The sequence below is a fragment of the Oncorhynchus keta genome, unplaced genomic scaffold (genome assembly GCF_023373465.1).
Source record: "Oncorhynchus keta strain PuntledgeMale-10-30-2019 unplaced genomic scaffold, Oket_V2 Un_contig_18445_pilon_pilon, whole genome shotgun sequence".
In the NCBI taxonomy this organism is placed as follows: domain Eukaryota; kingdom Metazoa; phylum Chordata; class Actinopteri; order Salmoniformes; family Salmonidae; genus Oncorhynchus; species Oncorhynchus keta.
In genome coordinates, this window is record NW_026280921.1 from 106,480 (window position 1) to 133,292 (window position 26,813).

Here is a 26,813-nt window from a genome sequence, read left to right on the forward strand (position 1 = left end):
TTTCACTGTCACCCTTTTCACCTTTCGTGTCTTGGTCACTTCCTTTCTGCACTGATCCCTGTTTCAACAAGCCTCTACACTGTAGTGGTGTAGTACAGTAGAAACCCCACAGCCCAACAAGCCTCTACACTATAGTGGTGTAGTACAGTAGAAACCCCACAGCCCAACAAGCCTCTACACTGTAGTGGTGTAGTACAGTAGAAACCCCACAGCCCAACAAGCCTCTACACTGTAGTGGTGTAGTACAGTAGAAACCCCACAGCACCAACAAGCCTCTATACTGTAGTGGTGTAGTACAGTAGAAACCCCACAGCACCAACAAGCCTCTACACTGTAGTGGTGTAGTACAGTAGAAACCCCACAGCCCAACAAGCCTCTACACTGTGGTGGTGTAGTACAGTAGAAACCACATTACAGCTAATTAACCAGAAGGCTCTGGTGACCTATCCTTTTTAGTGGTTCAGGTGGTTCAGTCGGTTGGCCTGAGGCCTGTTCAGTCGGTTGGCCTGAGGCCTGTTCAGTCGGTTGGCCTGAGGCCTGTTCAGTCGGTTGGCCTGAGGCCTGTTCAGTCGGTTGGCCTGAGGCCTGTTCAGTCGGTTGGCCTGAGGCCTGTTCAGTCGGTTGGCCTGAGGCCTGTTCAGTCGGTTGGCCTGAGGCCTGTTCAGGTGGTTCAGTCGGTTGGCCTGAGGCCTGTTCAGGTGGTTCAGTCGGTTGGCCTGAGGCCTGTTCAGGTGGTTCAGTCGGTTGGCCTGAGGCCTGTTCAGGTGGTTCAGTCGGTTGGCCTGAGGCCTGTTCAGTCGGTTGGCCTGAGGCCTGTTCAGTCGGTTGGCCTGAGGCCTGTTCAGGTGGTTCAGTCGGTTGGCCTGAGGCCTGTTCAGTCGGTTGGCCTGAGGCCTGTTCAGGTGGTTCAGTCGGTTGGCCTGAGGCCTGTTCAGTCGGTTGGCCTGAGGCCTGTTCAGGTGGTTCAGTCGGTTGGCCTGAGGCCTGTTCAGTCGGTTGGCCTGAGGCCTGTTCAGGTGGTTCAGTCGGTTGGCCTGAGGCCTGTTCAGTCGGTTGGCCTGAGGCCTGTTCAGGTGGTTCAGTCGGTTGGCCTGAGGCCTGTTCAGGTGGTTCAGTCGGTTGGCCTGAGGCCTGTTCAGGTGGTTCAGTCGGTTGGCCTGAGGCCTGTTCAGGTGGTTGGCCTGAGGCCTGTTCAGGTGGTTCAGTCGGTTGGCCTGAGGCCTGTTCAGGTGGTTCAGTCGGTTGGCCTGAGGCCTGTTCAGGTGGTTCAGTCGGTTGGCCTGAGGCCTGTTCAGGTGGTTCAGTCGGTTGGCCTGAGGCCTGTTCAGGTGGTTCAGTCGGTTGGCCTGAGGCCTGTTCAGGTGGTTCAGTCGGTTGGCCTGAGGCCTGTTCAGTCGGTTGGCCTGAGGCCTGTTCAGGTGGTTCAGTCGGTTGGCCTGAGGCCTGTTCAGGTGGTTCAGTCGGTTGGCCTGAGGCCTGTTCAGGTGGTTCAGTCGGTTGGCCTGAGGCCTGTTCAGGTGGTTCAGTCGGTTGGCCTGAGGCCTGTTCAGGTGGTTCAGTCGGTTGGCCTGAGGCCTGTTCAGGTGGTTCAGTCGGTTGGCCTGAGGCCTGTTCAGGTGGTTCAGTCGGTTGGCCTGAGGCCTGTTCAGGTGGTTCAGTCGGTTGGCCTGAGGCCTGTTCAGGTGGTTCAGTCGGTTGGCCTGAGGCCTGTTCAGGTGGTTCAGTCGGTTGGCCTGAGGCCTGTTCAGGTGGTTCAGTCGGTTGCCCTGAGGCCTGTTCAGGTGGTTCAGTCGGTTGCCCTGAGGCCTGTTCAGGTGGTTCAGTTGGTTGTTCAGTCGGTTGCCCTGAGGCCTGTTCAGATGGTTCAGTCGGTTATCAGTGATGTATTTAGAGGTTATCAGTGATGTATTGAGAGGTTATCAGTGGTGTATTTAGAGGTTATCAGTGATGTATTTAGAGGTTATCAGTGGTGTATTTAGAGGTTTTCAGTGATGTATTTAGAGGTTATCAGTGATGTATTGAGAGGTTATCAGTGGTGTATTTAGAGGTTATCAGTGGTGTATTTAGAGGTTATCAGTGGTGTATTGAGAGGTTATCAGTGATGTATTGAGAGGTTATCAGTGATGTATTGAGAGGTTATCAGTGATGTATTGAGAGGTTATCAGTGGTGTATTTAGAGGTTATCAGTGGTGTATTTAGAGGTTATCAGTGGTGTATTGAGAGGTTATCAGTGATGTATTTAGAGGTTATCAGTGATGTATTGAGAGGTTATCAGTGGTGTATTGAGAGGTTATCAGTGATGTATTTAGAGGTTATCAGTGATGTATTGAGAGGTTATCAGTGATGTATTTAGAGGTTATCAGTGATGTATTTAGAGGTTATCAGTGGTGTATTTAGAGGTTATCAGTGATGTATTGAGAGGTTATCAGTGGTGTATTTAGAGGTTATCAGTGATGTATTTAGAGGTTATCAGTGATGTATTGAGAGGTTATCAGTGATGTATTTAGAGGTTATCAGTGATGTATTTAGAGGTTATCAGTGATGTATTGAGAGGTTATCAGTGATGTATTGAGAGGTTATCAGTGATGTATTGAGAGGTTATCAGTGATGTATTTAGAGGTTATCAGTGATGTATTGAGAGGTTATCAGTGATGTATTGAGAGGTTATCAGTGATGTATTGAGAGGTTATCAGTGATGTATTGAGAGGTTATCAGTGATGTATTGAGAGGTTATCAGTGGTGTATTTAGAGGTTATCAGTGGTGTATTTAGAGGTTATCAGTGATGTATTGAGAGGTTATCAGTGATGTATTTAGAGGTTATCAGTGATGTATTTAGAGGTTATCAGTGGTGTATTGAGAGGTTATCAGTGATGTATTTAGAGGTTATCAGTGATGTATTTAGAGGTTATCAGTGATGTATTGAGAGGTTATCAGTGGTGTATTTAGAGGTTATCAGTGATGTATTGAGAGGTTATCAGTGATGTATTTAGAGGTTATCAGTGATGTATTGAGAGGTTATCAGTGATGTATTGAGAGGTTATCAGTGATGTATTTAGAGGTTATCAGTGATGTATTGAGAGGTTATCAGTGGTGTATTTAGAGGTTATCAGTGATGTATTGAGAGGTTATCAGTGATGTATTTAGAGGTTATCAGTGATGTATTGAGAGGTTATCAGTGATGTATTGAGAGGTTATCAGTGATGTATTGAGAGGTTATCAGTGATGTATTGAGAGGTTATCAGTGATGTATTGAGAGGTTATCAGTGATGTATTGAGAGGTTATCAGTGATGTATTGAGAGGTTATCAGTGGTGTATTTAGAGGATATCAGTGATGTATTTAGAGGTTATCAGTGATGTATTTAGAGGTTATCAGTGATGTATTTAGAGGTTATCAGTGATGTATTTAGAGGTTATCAGTGATGTATTTAGAGGCTATCAGTGATGTATTTAGAGGTTATCAGTGATGTATTTAGAGCTACACTAACTACCTACCTAACTACCTAACTAAATGCACTAGACGACACAGTGCCTGGCGTCTACTGCTACACTAACTAACTACCTAACTACCACTAGACTACACAGTGCCTGGAGTCTACTGCTACACTAACTACCTTCCTAACTACCACTAGACTACACAGTGCCTGGCGTCTACTGCTACACTAACTACCTTCCTAACTACCTAACTACCACTAGACTACACAGTGCCTGGCGTCTACTGCTACACTAACTACCTTCCTAACTACCTAACTACCACTAGACTACACAGTGCCGGGCGTCTACTGCTACACTAACTAACTACCTAACTACCACTAGACTACACAGTGCCTGGCGTCTACTGCTACACTAACTAACTACCTAACTACCACTAGACTACACAGTGCCTGGCGTCTACTGCTACACTAACTACCTTCCTAACTACCACTAGACTACACAGTGCCGGGCGTCTACTGCTACACTAACTACCTTCCTAACTACCACTAGACTACACAGTGCCTGGCGTCTACTGCTACACTAACTACCTTCCTAACTACCACTAGACTACACAGTGCCTGGCGTCTACTGCTACACTAACTACCTTCCTAACTACCTAACTACCACTAGACTACACAGTGCCTGGCGTCTACTGCTACACTAACTACCTTCCTAACTACCTAACTACCACTACACTACACAGTCCATGTTCCACGTGTCTGAAGGATTAAACATCCTTAGTGGAAGTGTGTTTAACAAGTGGCATCAGGGATCATAGCTTTCACCTGGTATCAGTAAGGGATCATAGCTTTCACCTGGTATCAGTAAGGGATCATAGCTTTCACCTGGTATCAGTAAGGGATCATAGCTTTCACCTGGTATCAGTAAGGGATCATAGCTTTCACCTGGTATCAGTAAGGGATCATAGCTTTCACCTGGTATCAGTAAGGGATCATAGCTTTCACCTGGCATCAGGGATCATAGCTTTCACCTGGTATCAGTAAGGGATCATAGCTTTCACCTGGCATCAGGGATCATAGCTTTCACCTGGTATCAGTAAGGGATCATAGCTTTCACCTGGCATCAGGGATCATAGCTTTCACCTGGCATCAGGATCATAGCTTTCACCTGGCATCATTAAGGGATCATAGCTTTCACCTGGCATCAGGATCATAGCTTTCACCTGGCATCATTAAGGGATCATAGCTTTCACCTGGCATCAGGGATCATAGCTTTCACCTGGCATCAGGATCATAGCTTTCACCTGGTATCAGTAAGGGATCATAGCTTTCACCTGGCATCAGTAAGGGATCATAGCTTTCACCTGGTATCAGGGATCATAGCTTTCACCTGGCATCAGGATCATAGCTTTCACCTGGCATCAGTAAGGGATCATAGCTTTCACCTGGTATCAGGGATCATAGCTTTCACCTGGCATCAGGGATCATAGCTTTCACCTGGTATCAGGGATCATAGCTTTCACCTGGTATCAGGGATCATAGCTTTCACCTGGCATCAGGGATCATAGCTTTCACCTGGTATCAGGGATCATAGCTTTCACCTGGTATCAGGGATCATAGCTTTCACCTGGCATCAGTAAGGGATCATAGCTTTCACCTGGTATCAGTAAGGGATCATAGCTTTCACCTGGCATCAGGATCATAGCTTTCACCTGGCATCAGTAAGGGATCATAGCTTTCACCTGGCATCAGTAAGGGATCATAGCTTTCACCTGGCATCAGGGATCATAGCTTTCACCTGGTATCAGGGATCATAGCTTTCACCTGGCATCAGGATCATAGCTTTCACCTGGCATCAGTAAGGGATCATAGCTTTCACCTGGCATCAGTAAGGGATCATAGCTTTCACCTGGCATCAGGGATCATAGCTTTCACCTGGTATCAGGGATCATAGCTTTCACCTGGTATCAGGGATCATAGCTTTCACCTGGCATCAGGATCATAGCTTTCACCTGGCATCAGTAAGGGATCATAGCTTTCACCTGGCATCAGTAAGGGATCATAGCTTTCACCTGGCATCAGGGATCATAGCTTTCACCTGGTATCAGGGATCATAGCTTTCACCTGGCATCAGGGATCATAGCTTTCACCTGGCATCAGTAAGGGATCATAGCTTTCACCTGGCATCAGGATCATAGCTTTCACCTGGTATCAGGGATCATAGCTTTCACCTGGTATCAGTAAGGGATCATAGCTTTCACCTGGCATCAGGATCATAGCTTTCACCTGGTGTCAGGGATCATAGCTTTCACCTGGTATCAGGGATCATAGCTTTCACCTGGCATCAGGATCATAGCTTTCACCTGGCATCAGTAAGGGATCTTAGTTTTCACCTGGCATCAAGATCATAGCTTTCACCTGGTATCAGTAAGGGATCATAGCTTTCACCTGGCATCAGTAAGGGATCATAGCTTTCACCTGGCATCAGTAAGGGATCATAGCTTTCACCTGGTATCAGGGATCATAGCTTTCACCTGGCATCAGGATCATAGCTTTCACCTGGCATCAGGATCATAGCTTTCACCTGGCATCAGTAAGGGATCATAGCTTTCACCTGGCATCAGGATCATAGCTTTCACCTGGCATCAGGATCATAGCTTTCACCTGGCATCAGTAAGGGATCATAGCTTTCACCTGGCATCAGGGATCATAGCTTTCACCTGGCATCAGTAAGGGATCATAGCTTTTACCTGGCATCAGTAAGGGATCATAGCTTTCACCTGGCATCAGGATCATAGCTTTCACCTGGTATCAGGGATCATAGCTTTCACCTGGCATCAGTAAGGGATCATAGCTTTCACCTGGCATCAGGATCATAGCTTTCACCTGGCTCAGTAAGGGATCATAGCTTTCACCTGGCATCAGTAAGGGATCATAGCTTTAACCTGACATCAGTAAGGGATCATAGCTTTAACCTGGCATCAGTAAGGGATCATAGCTTTCACCTGGCATCAGTAAGGGATCATAGCTTTCACCTGGCATCAGTAAGGGATCATAGCTTTCACCTGGCATCAGGGATCATAGCTTTCACCTGGCATCAGGATCATAGCTTTCACCTGGCATCAGTAAGGGATCATAGCTTTCACCTGGCATCAGTAAGGGATCATAGCTTTCACCTGGTATCAGGGATCATAGCTTTCACCTGGCATCAGTAAGGGATCATAGCTTTCACCTGGCATCAGGATCATAGCTTTCACCTGGCATCAGGATCATAGCTTTCACCTGGTATCAGTAAGGGATCATAGCTTTCACCTGGTATCAGTAAGGGATCATAGCTTTCACCTGGTATCAGGGATCATAGCTTTCACCTGGTATCAGGGATCATAGCTTTCACCTGGCATCAGGATCATAGCTTTCACCTGGCATCAGGATCATAGCTTTCACCTGGCATCAGTAAGGGATCATAGCTTTCACCTGGCATCAGGATCATAGCTTTCACCTGGCATCAGGATCATAGCTTTCACCTGGTATCAGTAAGGGATCATAGCTTTCACCTGGTATCAGGGATCATAGCTTTCACCTGGTATCAGGGATCATAGCTTTCACCTGGCATCAGGATCATAGCTTTCACCTGGCATCAGGGATCATAGCTTTCACCTGGCATCAGGATCATAGCTTTCACCTGGTATCAGGGATCATAGCTTTCACCTGGCATCAGGATCATAGCTTTCACCTGGCATCAGGATCATAGCTTTCACCTGGTATCAGTAAGGGATCATAGCTTTCACCTGGCATCAGGATCATAGCTTTCACCTGGCATCAGGATCATAGCTTTCACCTGGCATCATTAAGGGATCATAGCTTTCACCTGGCATCAGGATCATAGCTTTCACCTGGCATCAGGATCATAGCTTTCACCTGGCATCAGTAAGGGATCATAGCTTTCACCTGGCATCAGTAAGGGATCATAGCTTTCACCTGGCATCAGTAAGGGATCATAGCTTTCACCTGGCATCAGGATCATAGCTTTCACCTGGCATCAGTAAGGGATCATAGCTTTCACCTGGCATCAGTAAGGGATCATAGCTTTCACCTGGTATCAGGGATCATAGCTTTCACCTGGCATCAGGATCATAGCTTTCACCTGGCATCAGGATCATAGCTTTCACCTGGCATCAGTAAGGGATCATAGCTTTCACCTGGCATCAGTAAGAGATCATAGCTTTCACCTGGCATCAGTAAGGGATCATAGCTTTTACCTGGCATCAGTAAGGGATCATAGCTTTCACCTGGCATCATTAAGGGATCATAGCTTTCACCTGGCATCAGTAAGGGATCATAGCTTTCACCTGGCATCATCATAGCTTTCACCTGGCATCAGGATCATAGCTTTCACCTGGCATCAGGATCATAGCTTTCACCTGGCATCAGGATCATAGCTTTCACCTGGCATCAGGATCATAGCTTTCACCTGGCATCAGGATCATAGCTTTCACCTGGCATCAGGATCATAGCTTTCACCTGGTATCAGTAAGGGATCATAGCTTTCACCTGGCATCAGGGATCATAGCTTTCACCTGGTATCAGGGATCATAGCTTTCACCTGGTATCAGGGATCATAGCTTTCACCTGGCATCAGGATCATAGCTTTCACCTGGCATCAGGATCATAGCTTTCACCTGGCATCAGGGATCATAGCTTTCACCTGGCATCAGGGATCATAGCTTTCACCTGGTATCAGTAAGGGATCATAGCTTTCACCTGGCATCAGGGATCATAGCTTTCACCTGGTATCAGTAAGGGATCATAGCTTTCACCTGGTATCAGGGATCATAGCTTTCACCTGGCATCAGGATCATAGCTTTCACCTGGCATCAGGATCATAGCTTTCACCTGGTATCAGTAAGGGATCATAGCTTTCACCTGGCATCAGGATCATAGCTTTCACCTGGCATCAGGATCATAGCTTTCACCTGGCATCATTAAGGGATCATAGCTTTCACCTGGCATCAGGATCATAGCTTTCACCTGGCATCAGGATCATAGCTTTCACCTGGCATCAGTAAGGGATCATAGCTTTCACCTGGCATCAGTAAGGGATCATAGCTTTCACCTGGCATCAGTAAGGGATCATAGCTTTCACCTGGTATCAGGATCATAGCTTTCACCTGGTATCACCTGGATCATAGCTTTCACCTGGCATCAGGATCATAGCTTTCACCTGGTATCACTAAGGATCATAGCTTTCACCTGGCATCAGGGATCATAGCTTTCACCTGGTATCAGGGATCATAGCTTTCACCTGGCATCAGTAGGGATCATAGCTTTCACCTGGCATCAGTAAGGGATCATAGCTTTCACCTGGCATCAGGATCATAGCTTTCACCTGGCATCAGGATCATAGCTTTCACCTGGCATCAGTAAGGGATCATAGCTTTCACCTGGCATCAGGGATCATAGCTTTCACCTGGTATCAGGGATCATAGCTTTCACCTGGTATCAGGGATCATAGCTTTCACCTGGCATCAGGATCATAGCTTTCACCTGGCATCAGTAAGGGATCATAGCTTTCACCTGGCATCAGTAAGGGATCATAGCTTTCACCTGGCATCAGGGATCATAGCTTTCACCTGGTATCAGGGATCATAGCTTTCACCCGGCATCAGGGATCATAGCTTTCACCTGGCATCAGTAAGGGATCATAGCTTTCACCTGGCATCAGTAAGGGATCATAGCTTTCACCTGGCATCAAGATCATATCTTTCACCTGGTATCAGAAAGGGATCATAGCTTTCACCTGGCATCAGGATCATAGCTTTCACCTGGTATCAGGGATCATAGCTTTCACCTGGTATCAGGGATCATAGCTTTCACCTGGCACCAGGATCATAGCTTTCACCTGGCATCAGTAAGGGATCATAGCTTTCACCTGGCATCAAGATCATAGCTTTCACCTGGTATCAGTAAGGGATCATAGCTTTCACCTGGCATCAGTAAGGGATCATAGCTTTCACCTGGCATCAGTAAGGGATCATAGCTTTCACCTGGTATCAGGGATCATAGCTTTCACCTGGCATCAGGATCATAGCTTTCACCTGGCATCAGGATCATAGCTTTCACCTGGCATCAGTAAGGGATCATAGCTTTCACCTGGCATCAGGATCATAGCTTTCACCTGGCATCAGGATCATAGCTTTCACCTGGCATCAGTAAGGGATCATAGCTTTCACCTGGCATCAGGGATCATAGCTTTCACCTGGCATCAGTAAGGGATCATAGCTTTCACCTGGCATCAGTAAGGGATCATAGCTTTCACCTGGCATCAGGATCATAGCTTTCACCTGGCATCAGTAAGGGATCATAGCTTTCACCTGGCATCAGTAAGGGATCATAGCTTTCACCTGGCATCAGTAAGGGATCATAGCTTTCACCTGGTATCAGGATCATAGCTTTCACCTGGCTCAGTAAGGGATCATAGCTTTCACCTGGCATCAGTAAGGGATCATAGCTTTAACCTGACATCAGTAAGGGATCATAGCGTTAACCTGGCATCAGTAAGGGATCATAGCTTTCACCTGGCATCAGTAAGGGATCATAGCTTTCACCTGGCATCAGTAAGGGATCATAGCTTTCACCTGGCATCAGGGATCATAGCTTTCACCTGGCATCAGGATCATAGCTTTCACCTGGCATCAGTAAGGGATCATAGCTTTCACCTGGCATCAGTAAGGGATCATAGCTTTCACCTGGCATCAGTAAGGGATCATAGCTTTCACCTGGCATCAGGATCATAGCTTTCACCTGGCATCAGGATCATAGCTTTCACCTGGTATCAGTAAGGGATCATAGCTTTCACCTGGTATCAGGGATCATAGCTTTCACCTGGTATCAGGGATCATAGCTTTCACCTGGCATCAGGATCATAGCTTTCACCTGGCATCAGGATCATAGCTTTCACCTGGCATCAGTAAGGGATCATAGCTTTCACCTGGCATCAGGATCATAGCTTTCACCTGGCATCAGGATCATAGCTTTCACCTGGTATCAGTAAGGGATCATAGCTTTCACCTGGTATCAGGGATCATAGCTTTCACCTGGTATCAGGGATCATAGCTTTCACCTGGCATCAGGATCATAGCTTTCACCTGGCATCAGGGATCATAGCTTTCACCTGGCATCAGGATCATAGCTTTCACCTGGCATCAGGGATCATAGCTTTCACCTGGTATCAGGGATCATAGCTTTCACCTGGCATCAGGATCATAGCTTTCACCTGGCATCAGGATCATAGCTTTCACCTGGTATCAGTAAGGGATCATAGCTTTCACCTGGCATCAGGATCATAGCTTTCACCTGGCATCAGGATCATAGCTTTCACCTGGAATCAGGATCATAGCTTTCACCTGGCATCAGGATCATAGCTTTCACCTGGCATCAGGATCATAGCTTTCACCTGGCATCAGGATCATAGCTTTCACCTGGCATCAGTAAGGGATCATAGCTTTCACCTGGCATCAGGATCATAGCTTTCACCTGGCATCAGTAAGGGATCATAGCTTTCACCTGGCATCAGTAAGGGATCATAGCTTTCACCTGGTATCAGGGATCATAGCTTTCACCTGGCATCAGGATCATAGCTTTCACCTGGCATCAGGATCATAGCTTTCACCTGGCATCAGTAAGGGATCATAGCTTTCACCTGGCATCAGTAAGAGATCATAGCTTTCACCTGGCATCAGGATCATAGCTTTCACCTGGCATCAGTAAGGGATCATAGCTTTCACCTGGCATCAGTAAGGGATCATAGCTTTCACCTGGCATCATTAAGGGATCATAGCTTTCACCTGGCATCAGTAAGGGATCATAGCTTTCACCTGGCATCAGGATCATAGCTTTCACCTGGCATCAGGATCATAGCTTTCACCTGGCATCAGGATCATAGCTTTCACCTGGCATCAGGATCATAGCTTTCACCTGGCATCAGGATCATAGCTTTCACCTGGTATCAGTAAGGGATCATAGCTTTCACCTGGTATCAGGGATCATAGCTTTCACCTGGTATCAGGGATCATAGCTTTCACCTGGCATCAGGATCATAGCTTTCACCTGGTATCAGTAAGGGATCATAGCTTTCACCTGGCATCAGGATCATAGCTTTCACCTGGCATCAGGATCATAGCTTTCACCTGGCATCATTAAGGGATCATAGCTTTCACCTGGCATCAGGATCATAGCTTTCACCTGGCATCAGGATCATAGCTTTCACCTGGCATCAGGATCATAGCTTTCACCTGGCATCAGGATCATAGCTTTCACCTGGCATCAGTAAGGGATCATAGCTTTCACCTGGCATCAGGATCATAGCTTTCACCTGGTATCAGTAAGGGATCATAGCTTTCACCTGGTATCAGTAAGGGGTCATAGCTTTCACCTGGCATCAGTAAGGGATCATAGCTTTCACCTGGTATCAGTAAGGGATCATAGCTTTCACCTGGCATCAGGATCATAGCTTTCACCTGGCATCAGGGATCATAGCTTTCACCTGGCATCAGTAAGGGATCATAGCTTTCACCTGGCATCAGTAAGGGATCATAGCTTTCACCTGGCATCAGGATCATAGCTTTCACCTGGCATCAGTAAGGGATCATAGCTTTCACCTGGCATCAGGGATCATAGCTTTCACCTGGGGATCATAGCTTTCACCTGGCATCAGGGATCATAGCTTTCACCTGGCATCAGGATCATAGCTTTCACCTGGCATCAGGATCATATCTTTCACCTGGCATCAGGATCATAGCTTTCACCTGGCATCAGGGATCATAGCTTTCACCTGGCATCAGGGATCATAGCTTTCACCTGGCATCAGGATCATAGCTTTCACCTGGTATCAGGGATCATAGCTTTCACCTGGCATCAGGGATCATAGCTTTCACCTGGCATCAGGGATCATAGCTTTCACCTGGCATCAGTAAGGGATCATAGCTTTCACCTGGCATCAGGGATCATAGCTTTCACCTGGCATCAGTAAGGGATCATAGCTTTCACCTGGCATCAGGGATCATAGCTTTCACCTGGCATCAGGGATCATAGCTTTCACCTGGTATCAGTAAGGGATCATAGCTTTCACCTGGCATCAGGGATCATAGCTTTCACCTGGCATCAGGGATCATAGCTTTCACCTGGCATCAGGGATCATAGCTTTCACCTGGCATCAGGATCATAGCTTTCACCTGGCATCAGGGATCATAGCTTTCACCTGGCATCAGATCATAGCTTTCACCTGGCATCAGTAAGGGATCATAGCTTTCACCTGGCATCAAGATCATAGCTTTCTTTCACCTGGCATCAAGGGATCATAGCTTTCACCTGGCATCAGTAAGGATCATAGCTTTCACCTGGCATCAGTAAGGGATCATAGCTTTCACCTGGTATCAGGGATCATAGCTTTCACCTGGCATCAGGATCATAGCTTTCACCTGGCATCAGGATCATAGCTTTCACCTGGCATCAGTAAGGATCATAGCTTTCACCTGGCATCAGGATCATAGCTTTCACCTGGCATCAGGATCATAGCTTTCACCTGGCATCAGTAAGGGATCATAGCTTTCACCTGGCATCAGGGATCATAGCTTTCACCTGGCATCAGTAAGGATCATAGCTTTTACCTGGCATCAGTAAGGGATCATAGCTTTAACCTGGCATCAGTAAGGGATCATAGCTTTAACCTGGCATCAGTAAGGGATCATAGCTTTCACCTGGCATCAGTAAGGGATCATAGCTTTCACCTGGCATCAGGGATCATAGCTTTCACCTGGCATCAGTAAGGGATCATAGCTTTTACCTGGCATCAGTAAGGGATCATAGCTTTAACCTGATATCAGTAAGGGATCATAGCTTTAACCTGGCATCAGTAAGGGATCATAGCTTTCACCTGGCATCAGTAAGGGATCATAGCTTTCACCTGGCATCAGTAAGGATCATAGCTTTCACCTGGCATCAGGGATCATAGCTTTCACCTGGCATCAGGATCATAGCTTTCACCTGGCATCAGTAAGGGATCATAGCTTTCACCTGGCATCAGTAAGGGATCATAGCTTTCACCTGGCATCAGGGATCATAGCTTTCACCTGGCATCAGTAAGGGATCATAGCTTTCACCTGGCATCAGGATCATAGCTTTCACCTGGTATCAGGATCATAGCTTTCACCTGGTATCAGTAAGGGATCATAGCTTTCACCTGGTATCAGTAAGGGATCATAGCTTTCACCTGGCATCAGGGATCATAGCTTTCACCTGGCATCAGGGATCATAGCTTTCACCTGGCATCAGGATCATAGCTTTCACCTGGCATCAGGATAGCTTTCACCTGGCATCAGTAAGGGATCATAGCTTTCACCTGGCATCAGGATCATAGCTTTCACCTGGCATCAGGATCATAGCTTTCACCTGGTATCAGTAAGGGATCATAGCTTTCACCTGGTATCAGGGATCATAGCTTTCACCTGGTATCAGGGATCATAGCTTTCACCTGGCATCAGGATCATAGCTTTCACCTGGCATCAGGGATCATAGCTTTCACCTGGCATCAGGATCATAGCTTTCACCTGGTATCAGGGATCATAGCTTTCACCTGGCATCAGGATCATAGCTTTCACCTGGCATCAGGATCATAGCTTTCACCTGGTATCAGTAAGGGATCATAGCTTTCACCTGGCATCAGGATCATAGCTTTCACCTGGCATCAGGATCATAGCTTTCACCTGGCATCATTAAGGGATCATAGCTTTCACCTGGCATCAGGATCATAGCTTTCACCTGGCATCAGGATCATAGCTTTCACCTGGCATCAGGATCATAGCTTTCACCTGGCATCAGTAAGGGATCATAGCTTTCACCTGGCATCAGTAAGGGATCATAGCTTTCACCTGGCATCAGTAAGGGATCATAGCTTTCACCTGGCATCAGGATCATAGCTTTCACCTGGCATCAGTAAGGGATCATAGCTTTCACCTGGCATCAGTAAGGGATCATAGCTTTCACCTGGTATCAGGGATCATAGCTTTCACCTGGCATCAGGATCATAGCTTTCACCTGGCATCAGGATCATAGCTTTCACCTGGCATCAGTAAGGGATCATAGCTTTCACCTGGCATCAGTAAGAGATCATAGCTTTCACCTGGCATCAGGATCATAGCTTTCACCTGGCATCAGTAAGGGATCATAGCTTTTACCTGGCATCAGTAAGGGATCATAGCTTTCACCTGGCATCATTAAGGGATCATAGCTTTCACCTGGCATCAGTGAGGGATCATAGCTTTCACCTGGCATCAGGGATCATAGCTTTCACCTGGCATCAGGATCATAGCTTTCACCTGGCATCAGGATCATAGCTTTCACCTGGCATCAGGATCATAGCTTTCACCTGGCATCAGTAAGGGATCATAGCTTTCACCTGGTATCAGGGATCATAGCTTTCACCTGGTATCAGGGATCATAGCTTTCACCTGGCATCAGGATCATAGCTTTCACCTGGCATCAGGATCATAGCTTTCACCTGGCATCAGTAAGGGATCATAGCTTTCACCTGGCATCAGTAAGGGATCATAGCTTTCACCTGGTATCAGTAAGGGATCATAGCTTTCACCTGGCATCAGGGATCATAGCTTTCACCTGGCATCAGTAAGGGATCATAGCTTTCACCTGGCATCAGTAAGGGATCATAGCTTTCACCTGGTATCAGGGATCATAGCTTTCACCTGGTATCAGGGATCATAGCTTTCACCTGGCATCAGGATCATAGCTTTCACCTGGTATCAGGGATCATAGCTTTCACCTGGCATCAGGATCATAGCTTCACCTGGCATCAGGATCATAGCTTTCACCTGGCATCAGGGATCATAGCTTTCACCTGGCATCAGGATCATAGCTTTCACCTGGCATCAGGATCATAGCTTTCACCTGGCATCAGTAAGGGATCATAGCTTTCACCTGGCATCAGTAAGGGATCATAGCTTTCACCTGGCATCAGTAAGGGATCATAGCTTTCACCTGGCATCAGTAAGGGATCATAGCTTTCACCTGGTATCAGGGATCATAGCTTTCACCTGGCATCAGGATCATAGCTTTCACCTGGCATCAGGATCATAGCTTTCACCTGGCATCAGTAAGGGATCATAGCTTTCACCTGGCATCAGTAAGAGATCATAGCTTTCACCTGGCATCAGTAAGGGATCATAGCTTTCACCTGGCATCATTAAGGGATCATAGCTTTCACCTGGCATCAGTAAGGGATCATAGCTTTCACCTGGCATCAGGGATCATAGCTTTCACCTGGCATCAGGATCATAGCTTTCACCTGGCATCAGGATCATAGCTTTCACCTGGCATCAGCATCATAGCTTTCACCTGGCATCAGTAAGGGATCATAGCTTTCACCTGGCATCAGTAAGGGATCATAGCTTTCACCTGGCATCAGGATCATATCCTTCACCTGGTATCAGGGATCATAGCTTTCACCTGGCATCAGTAAGGGATCATAGCTTTCACCTGGCATCAGGATCATAGCTTTCACCTGGTATCAGTAAGGATCATAGCTTTCACCTGGCATCAGGGATCATAGCTTTCACCTGGTATCAGGGATCATAGCTTTCACCTGGTATCAGGGATCATAGCTTTCACCTGGCATCAGTAAGGGATCATAGCTTTCACCTGGCATCAGGATCATAGCTTTCACCTGGCATCAGTAAGGGATCATAGCTTTCACCTGGCATCAGTAAGGGATCATAGCTTTCACCTGGCATCAGGGATCATAGCTTTCACCTGGTATCAGGGATCATAGCTTTCACCTGGTATCAGGGATCATAGCTTTCACCTGGCATCAGGATCATAGCTTTCACCTGGCATCAGTAAGGGATCATAGCTTTCACCTGGCATCAGTAAGGGATCATAGCTTTCACCTGGCATCAGGGATTTTAGCTTTCACCTGGTATCAGGGATCATAGCTTTCACCTGGCATCAGTAAGGGATCATAGCTTTCACCTGGCATCAGTAAGGGATCATAGCTTTCACCTGGCATCAAGATCATAGCTTTCACCTGGTATCAGAAAGGGATCATAGCTTTCACCTGGCATCAGGATCATAGCTTTCACCTGGTATCAGGGATCATAGCTTTCACCTGGTATCAGGATCATAGCTTTCACCTGGCATCAGGATCATAGCTTTCACCTGGCATCAGTAAGGGATCATAGCTTTCACCTGGCATCAAGATCATAGCTTTCACCTGGTATCAGTAAGGGATCATAGCTTTCACCTGGCATCAGTAAGGGATCATAGCTTTCACCTGGCATCAGTAAGGGATCATAGCTTTCACCTGGTATCAGGGATCATAGCTTTCACCTGGCATCAGGATCATAGCTTTCACCTGGCATCAGGATCATAGCTTTCACCTGGCATCAGTAAGGGATCATAGCTTTCACCTGGCATCAGGATCATAGCTTTCACCTGGCATCAGGATCATAGCTTTCACCTGGTATCAGTAAGGATCATAGCTTTCACCTGGCATCAGGGATCATAGCTTTCACCTGGCATCAGTAAGGGATCATAGCTTTCACCTGGCATCAGTAAGGGATCATAGCTTTCACCTGGCATCAGGATCATAGCTTTCACCTGGTATCAGGGATCATAGCTTTCACCTGGTATCAGTAAGGGATCATAGCTTTCACCTGGCATCAGGATCATAGCTTTCACCTGGCTCAGTAAGGGATCATAGCTTTCACCTGGCATCAGTAAGGGATCATAGCTTTAACCTGACATCAGTAAGGGATCATAGCTTTAACCTGGCATCAGTAAGGGATCATAGCTTTCACCTGGCAGTCAGGGATCATAGCTTTCACCTGGCATCAGTAAGGGATCATAGCTTTAACCTGGCATCAGGGATCATAGCTTTAACCTGGCAAAGTAAGGGATCATAGCTTTCACCTGGCATCAGTAAGGGATCATAGCTTTCACCTGGTATCAGGGATCATAGCTTTCACCTGGCATCAGGATCATAGCTTTCACCTGGCATCAGGATCATAGCTTTCACCTGGCATCAGTAAGGGATCATAGCTTTCACCTGGCATCAGTAAGAGATCAGCTTTCAAGGGATCATAGCTTTCACCTGGCATCATTAAGGGATCATAGCTTTCACCTGGCATCAGTAAGGGATCATAGCTTTCACCTGGCATCAGGGATCATAGCTTTCACCTGGCATCAGGATCATAGCTTTCACCTGGCATCAGGATCATAGCTTTCACCTGGCATCAGCATCATAGCTTTCACCTGGCATCAGTAAGGGATCATAGCTTTCACCTGGCATCAGTAAGGATCATAGCTTTCACCTGGCATCAGGATCATATCCTTCACCTGGTATCAGGGATCATAGCTTTCACCTGGCATCAGTAAGGGATCATAGCTTTCACCTGGCATCAGGATCATAGCTTTCACCTGGTATCAGTAAGGATCATAGCTTTCACCTGGCATCAGGGATCATAGCTTTCACCTGGTATCAGGGATCATAGCTTTCACCTGGTATCAGGGATCATAGCTTTCACCTGGCATCAGTAAGGGATCATAGCTTTCACCTGGCATCAGGATCATAGCTTTCACCTGGCATCAGTAAGGGATCATAGCTTTCACCTGGCATCAGTAAGGGATCATAGCTTTCACCTGGCATCAGGGATCATAGCTTTCACCTGGTATCAGGGATCATAGCTTTCACCTGGTATCAGGGATCATATCACCTGGCATCAGGATCATAGCTTTCACCTGGCATCAGGATCATAGCTTTCACCTGGCATCAGTAAGGGATCATAGCTTTCACCTGGCATCAGGGATTTTAGCTTTCACCTGGTATCAGGGATCATAGCTTTCACCTGGCATCAGGGATCATAGCTTTCACCTGGCATCAGGGATCATAGCTTTCACCTGGCATCAAGATCATAGCTTTCACCTGGTATCAGAAAGGGATCATAGCTTTCACCTGGCATCAGGATCATAGCTTTCACCTGGCATCAGGGATCATAGCTTTCACCTGGTATCAGGGATCATAGCTTTCACCTGGCATCAGGATCATAGCTTTCACCTGGCATCAGGGATCATAGCTTTCACCTGGCATCAAGATCATAGCTTTCACCTGGCATCAGTAAGGATCATAGCTTTCACCTGGCATCAGTAAGGGATCATAGCTTTCACCTGGCATCAGGATCATAGCTTTCACCTGGCATCAGGATCATAGCTTTCACCTGGCATCAGTAGCTTTCACCTGGGATCATAGCTTTCACCTGGCATCAGTAAGGGATCATAGCTTTCACCTGGCATCAGGATCATAGCTTTCACCTGGCATCAGGATCATAGCTTTCACCTGGCATCAGTAAGGGATCATAGCTTTCACCTGGCATCAGGGATCATAGCTTTCACCTGGCATCAGTAAGGGATCATAGCTTTCACCTGGCATCAGTAAGGGATCATAGCTTTCACCTGGCATCAGTAACCTGGTATCAGGGATCATAGCTTTCACCTGGCATCAGTAAGGGATCATAGCTTTCACCTGGCATCAGGATCATAGCTTTCACCTGGCATCAGTAAGGATCATAGCTTTCACCTGGCATCAGTAAGGGATCATAGCTTTAACCTGGCATCAGTAAGGGATCATAGCTTAACCTGGCATCAGTAAGGGATCATAGCTTTCACCTGGCATCAGTAAGGATCATAGCTTTCACCTGGCATCAGGGATCATAGCTTTCACCTGGCATCAGTAAGGGATCATAGCTTTAACCTGGCATCAGTAAGGGATCATAGCTTTCACCTGGCATCAGTAAGGGATCATAGCTTTCACCTGGCATCAGTAAGGATCATAGCTTTCACCTGGCATCAGGGATCATAGCTTTCACCTGGCATCAGGATCATAGCTTTCACCTGGCATCAGTAAGGGATCATAGCTTTCACCTGGCATCAGTAAGGGATCATAGCTTTCACCTGGTATCAGGGATCATAGCTTTCACCTGGCATCAGTAAGGGATCATAGCTTTCACCTGGCATCAGGATCATAGGGCATCAGGATCATAGCTTTCACCTGGTATCAGGGATCATAGCTTTCACCTGGTATCAGGGATCATAGCTTTCACCTGGTATCAGGGATCATAGCTTTCACCTGGCATCAGGATCATAGCTTTCACCTGGCATCAGGATCATAGCTTTCACCTGGCATCAGTAAGGGATCATAGCTTTCACCTGGCATCAGGATCATAGCTTTCACCTGGCATCAGGATCATAGCTTTCACCTGGCATCAGTAAGGGATCATAGCTTTCACCTGGTATCAGGGATCATAGCTTTCACCTGGCATCAGGATCATAGCTTTCACCTGGCATCAGGATCATAGCTTTCACCTGGCATCAGGATCATAGCTTTCACCTGGCATCATAGCTTTCACCTGGCATCAGGATCATAGCTTTCACCTGGCATCAGTAAGGGATCATAGCTTTCACCTGGTATCAGGGATCATAGCTTTCACCTGGCATCAGGATCATAGCTTTCACCTGGCATCAGGATCATAGCTTTCACCTGGTATCAGTAAGGGATCATAGCTTTCACCTGGCATCAGATCATAGGACCTGGCATCAGGATCATAGCTTTCACCTGGCATCATTAAGGGATCATAGCTTTCACCTGGCATCATAGCTTTCACCTGGCATCAGGATCATAGCTTTCACCTGGCATCAGGATCATAGCTTTCACCTGGCATCAGTAAGGGATCATAGCTTTCACCTGGCATCAGTAAGGGATCATAGCTTTCACCTGGCATCAGTAAGAGATCATAGCTTTCACCTGGCATCAGGATCATAGCTTTCACCTGGCATCAGGGATCATAGCTTTCACCTGGCATCAGTAAGGGATCATAGCTTTCACCTGGCATAAGGATCATAGCTTTCACCTGGCATCAGTAAGGATCATAGCTTTCACCTGGTATCAGGGATCATAGCTTTCACCTGGCATCAGGGATCATAGCTTTCACCTGGCATCAGGATCATAGCTTTCACCTGGCATCAGTAAGGGATCATAGCTTTCACCTGGCATCAGTAAGGGATCATAGCTTTCACCTGGTATCAGGGATCATAGCTTTCACCTGGCATCAGTAAGGGATCATAGCTTTCACCTGGCATCAGGATCATAGCTTTCACCTGGCATCAGGATCATAGCTTTCACCTGGTATCAGTAAGGGATCATAGCTTTCACCTGGTATCAGGGATCATAGCTTTCACCTGGTATCAGGGATCATAGCTTTCACCTGGCATCAGGATCATAGCTTTCACCTGGCATCAGGATCATAGCTTTCACCTGGCATCAGTAAGGGATCATAGCTTTCACCTGGCATCAGGATCATAGCTTTCACCTGGCATCAGGATCATAGCTTTCACCTGGTATCAGTAAGGGATCATAGCTTTCACCTGGCATCAGGGATCATAGCTCACCTGGTATCAGGGATCTAGCTTTCACCTGGCATCAGGATCATAGCTTTTACCTGGCATCAGGATCATAGCTTTCACCTGGCATCAGGGATCATAGCTTTCACCTGGCATCAGGATCATAGCTTTCACCTGGCATCAGGATCATAGCTTTCACCTGGTATCAGGGATCATAGCTTTCACCTGGCATCAGGATCATAGCTTTCACCTGGCATCAGGATCATAGCTTTCACCTGGTATCAGGATCATAGCTTTCACCTGGCATCAGGATCATAGCTTTCACCTGGCATCAGGGATCATAGCTTTCACCTGGCATCAGGATCATAGCTTTCACCTGGCATCAGGATCATAGCTTTCACCTGGCATCAGGATCATAGCTTTCACCTGGCATCAGTAAGGATCATAGCTTTCACCTGGCATCAGTAAGGGATCATAGCTTTCACCTGGCATCAGCTTTCACCTGGCATCAGGGATCATAGCTTTCACCTGGCATCAGTAAGGATCATAGCTTTCACCTGGTATCAGGGATCATAGCTTTCACCTGGCATCAGGATCATAGCTTTCACCTGGCATCAGGATCATAGCTTTCACCTGGCATCAGTAAGGGATCATAGCTTTCACCAGGCATCAGTAAGAGATCATAGCTTTCACCTGGCATCAGGATCATAGCTTTCACCTGGCATCAGTAAGGGATCATAGCTTTCACCTGGCATCAGTAAGGATCATAGCTTTCACCTGGCATCATTAAGGGATCATAGCTTTCACCTGGCATCAGTAAGGGATCATAGCTTTCACCTGGCATCAGGGCAGCTTTCACCTGGCATCAGGATCATAGCTTTCACCTGGCATCAGGATCATAGCTTTCACCTGGCATCTCATAGCTTTCACCTGGCATCATAGCTTTCACCTGGCATCAGGATCATCACCTGGTATCAGTAAGGGATCATAGCTTTCACCTGGTATCAGTAAGGGATCATAGCTTTCACCTGGTATCAGGGATCATAGCTTTCACCTGGCATCAGGATCATAGCTTTCACCTGGCATCAGGATCATAGCTTTCACCTGGCATCAGTAAGGGATCATAGCTTTCACCTGGCATCAGTAAGGGATCATAGCTTTCACCTGGTATCAGGGATCAGCTTTCACCTGGCATCAGGGATCATAGCTTTCACCTGGCATCAGTAAGGGATCATAGCTTTCACCTGGCATCAGTAAGGGATCATAGCTTTCACCTGGTATAGATCATAGCTTTCACCTGGCATCAGGGCTTTCACCGGGTATCAGTAAGGGATCATAGCTTTCACCTGGCATCAGGATCATAGCTTTCACCTGGCATCAGGATCATAGCTTTCACCTGGCATCATTAAGGGATCATAGCTTTCACCTGGCATCAGGATCATAGCTTTCACCTGGCATCAGGATCATAGCTTTCACCTGGCATCAGTAAGGGATCATAGCTTTCACCTGGCATCAGTAAGGGATCATAGCTTTCACCTGGCATCAGTAAGGGATCATAGCTTTCACCTGGCATCAGTAAGGGATCATAGCTTTCACCTGGCATCAGTAAGGGATCATAGCTTTCACCTGGTATCAGGGATCATAGCTTTCACCTGGCATCAGGATCATAGCTTTCACCTGGCATCAGGATCATAGCTTTCACCTGGCATCAGTAAGGGATCATAGCTTTCACCTGGCATCAGTAAGAGATCATAGCTTTCACCTGGCATCAGGATCATAGCTTTCACCTGGCATCAGTAAGGGATCATAGCTTTCACCTGGCATCAGTAAGGGATCATAGCTTTCACCTGGCATCATTAAGGGATCATAGCTTTCACCTGGCATCAGTAAGGGATCATAGCTTTCACCTGGCATCAGGGATCATAGCTTTCACCTGGCATCAGGATCATAGCTTTCACCTGGCATCAGGATCATAGCTTTCACCTGGCATCAGCATCATAGCTTTCACCTGGCATCAGTAAGGGCTTTCACCTGGTATCAGGATCATAGCTTTCACCTGGCATCAGGATCATAGCTTTCACCTGGCATCAGGATCATAGCTTTCACCTGGCATCAGTAAGGGATCATAGCTTTCACCTGGCATCAGTAAGGGATCATAGCTTTCACCTGGCATCAGTAAGGGATCATAGCTTTCACCTGGCATCAGGATCAAGGCTTTCATCATAGCTTAGCTTTCACCTGGCATCAGTAAGGATCATAGCTTTCACCTGGCATCACCTGGCATCAGGATCATAGCTTTCACCTGGCATCATTAAGGATCATAGCTTTCACCTGGCATCAGGATCATAGCTTTCACCTGGCATCAGGATCATAGCTTTCACCTGGCATCAGGATCATAGCTTTCACCTGGCATCAGTAAGGGATCATAGCTTTCACCTGGCATCAGGATCATAGCTTTCACCTGGCATCAGGATCATAGCTTTCACCTGGCATCAGTAAGGGATCATAGCTTTCACCTGGCATCAGGATCATAGCTTTCACCTGGTATCAGGGATCATAGCTTTCACCATGGCATCAGTGGCATCAAGGGATCATAGCTTTCACCTGGCATCAGTAAGGATCATAGCTTTCACCTGGCATCAGGATCATAGCTTTCACCTGGCATCAGGATCATAGCTTTCACCTGGCATCAGTAAGGATCATAGCTTTCACCTGGCATCATTAAGGGATCATAGCTTTCACCTGGCATCAGTAGCTTTCACCTGGCATCAGGGGCATCAGGATTCACCTGGCATCATAGCTTTCACCTGGCATCAGTCATAGCTTTCACCTGGATCAGGATCATAGCTTTCACCTGGTATCAGTAAGGATCATAGCTTTCACCTGGCATCAGGATCATAGCTTTCACCTGGCATCAGTAAGGGATCATAGCTTTCACCTGGCATCAGTAAGGATCATAGCTTTCACCTGGCATCAGTAAGGGATCATAGCTTTCACCTGGCATCAGTAAGGGATCATAGCTTTCACCTGGCATCAGGGATCATAGCTTTCACCTGGCATCAGGATCATAGCTTTCACCTGGTATCAGTAAGGGATCATAGCTTTCACCTGGATCATAGCTTTCACCTGGCATCAGGATCATAGCTTTCACCTGGCATCAGGATCATAGCTTTCACCTGGCATCAGGATCATAGCTTTCACCTGGCATCAGGGATCATAGCTTTCACCTGGCATCAGGATCATAGCTTTCACCTGGCATCAGTAAGGGATCATAGCTTTCACCTGGCATCAGGGATCATAGCTTTCACCTGGCATCAGGGATCATAGCTTTCACCTGGTCATCAGGGATCATAGCTTTCACCTGGCATCAGGGATCATAGCTTTCACCTGGCATCAGGATCATAGCTTTCACCTGGTCAGTAAGGATCAGGGATCATAGCTTTCACCTGGCATCAGGATCATATCACCTGGTATCAGGGATCATAGCTTTCACCTGGCATCAGGGATCATAGCTTTCACCTGGCATCATTAAGGGATCATAGCTTTCACCTGGCATCAGTAAGGGATCATAGCTTTCACCTGGCATCAGGGATCATAGCTTTCACCTGGCATCAGGATCATAGCTTTCACCTGGCATCAGGGATCATAGCTTTCACCTGGCATCAGGATCATAGCTTTCACCTGGCATCAGGATCATAGCTTTCACCTGGCATCAGTAAGGGATCATAGCTTTCACCTGGTATCAGGGATCATAGCTTTCACTGGTATCAGGGATCATAGCTTTCACCTGGCATCAGGATCATAGCTTTCACCTGGCATCAGTAAGGGATCATTTCACCTGGCATCAGTAAGGGATCATAGCTTTCACCTGGTATCAGGATCATAGCTTTCACCTGGCATCAGGATCATAGCTTTCACCTGGCATCAGTAAGGGATCATAGCTTTCACCTGGCATCAGGATCATAGCTTTCACCTGGCATCAGGATCATAGCTTTCACCTGGCATCAGGGTATAGCTTTCACCTGGCATCATAGCTTTCACCTGGCATCAGTAAGGGATCATAGCTTTCACCTGGCATCAGGATCATAGCTTTCACCTGGCATCAGTAAGGGATCATAGCTTTCACCTGGCATCAGTAAGGGATCATAGCTTTCACCTGGCATCAGTAAGGGATCATAGCTTTCACCTGGCATCAGTAAGGGATCATAGCTTTCACCTGGCATCAGGATCATAGCTTTCACCTGGCATCAGTAAGGGATCATAGCTTTCACCTGGCATCAGGGATCATAGCTTTCACCTGGCATCAGGATCATAGCTTTCACCTGGCATCAGGATCATAGCTTTCACCTGGCATCAGTAAGGGATCATAGCAGTAAGGATTCACCTGGCATCAGGGATCATAGCTTTCACCTGGCATCAGTAAGATCATAGCTTTCACCTGGCATCAGGGATCATAGCTTTCACCTGGCATCAGGATCATAGCTTTCACCTGGCATCAGTAACCTGGGATCATAGCTTTCACCTGGCATCAGGATCATAGCTTTCACCTGGCATCAGGGATCATAGCTTTCACCTGGCATCAGGATCATATCCTTCACCTGGTATCAGGGATCATAGCTTTCACCTGGCATCAGGGATCAAGCTTTCACCTGGCATCAGGAACATAGCTTTCACCTGGTATCAGTCAGGATCATAGCTTTCACCTGGCATCAGGATCATAGCTTTCACCTGGCATCAGTAAGGGATCATAGCTTTCACCTGGCATCAGGGATCATAGCTTTCACCTGGCATCAGTAAGGATCATAGCTTTCACCTGGCATCAGGGATCATAGCTTTCACCTGGTATCAGGGATCATAGCTTTCACCTGGCAGTCAGGATCATAGCTTTCACCTGGCATCAGGGATCATAGCTTTCACCTGGCATCAGTAAGGATCATAGCTTTCACCTGGCATCAGTAAGGATCATAGCTTTCACCTGGCATCAGGGATCATAGCTTTCACCTGGTATCATCAGGGATCATAGCTTTCACCTGGCATCAGGATCATAGCTTTCACCTGGCATCAGTAAGGGATCATAGCTTTCACCTGGCATCAGGATCATAGCTTTCACCTGGCATCAGGGATCATAGCTTTCACCTGGCATCAGCAAGGGATCATAGCTTTCACCTGGCATCAGGATCATAGCTTTCACCTGGCATCAGGATCATGTATTTAGTCCACCTGGCTATCAGATGGATAAATAGTTTAACTAGTGGCATCAGGATCATATGTTTAGTCCACTCAGTGTACAGCCTATGCCTAATGATGTACAGTAATAAATGGGTTTAACTAGTGGCATCAGTAAGGGATCAGGTGTTCTTAATGTTTAGTCCACTCAGTGTATCAGCCTATCATAGGTTTAACTAGTGGCATCAGGGATCATAGTTTAGTCCACCTGGTATACAGTAATGATGTACACTAAAGTGGGTTTAACTAGTGGCATCAGTAAAGGGATCAGGTGTTCTTAATGTTTAGATCAGTCTAAAGTGGGTTTAACTAGTGGCTCAGTGTACAGCCTGTGGCATCAGTAATAATGGGTTTAACTAGTGGCATCAGGGATCATAGTTTAGTCCACTCAGTGTACAGCCTATCTAATGATGTACAGTAACTAAAGTGGGTTTAACTAGTGGCATCAGTAAGGGATCAGGTGTTCTTAATGTTTAGTCCACTCAGTGTACAGCCTACTGCCTAATGATGTACAGTAACTAAAGTGGGTTTAACTAGTGGCATCAGTAAGGGATCAGGTGTTCTTAATGTTTAGTCCACTCAGTGTACAGCCTACTGCCTAATGATATACAGTAACTAAAGTGGGTTTAACTAGTGGCATCAGTAAGGGATCAGGTGTTCTTAATGTTTAGTCCACTCAGTGTACAGCCTACTG

General features: G+C 46.7%; 1 long non-coding RNA gene across 2 annotated transcripts; it reads left to right on the forward strand.

Moving 5' to 3' along the window:
• The first annotated feature begins 2,318 nt into the window (after positions 1 to 2,318).
• Positions 2,319 to 3,489, forward strand: LOC127920115 (uncharacterized). Of its 2 annotated transcripts, none has more exons than XR_008105130.1 (3): positions 2,319 to 2,355; positions 2,730 to 2,773; positions 3,346 to 3,489. It is a non-coding gene; the product is annotated as an uncharacterized LOC127920115 (long non-coding RNA). The 2 variants fall into 2 exon arrangements; XR_008105131.1 differs by lacking the exon at positions 2,319 to 2,355 and adding an exon at positions 2,473 to 2,509.
• The last annotated feature ends 23,324 nt before the right edge of the window (positions 3,490 to 26,813 follow it).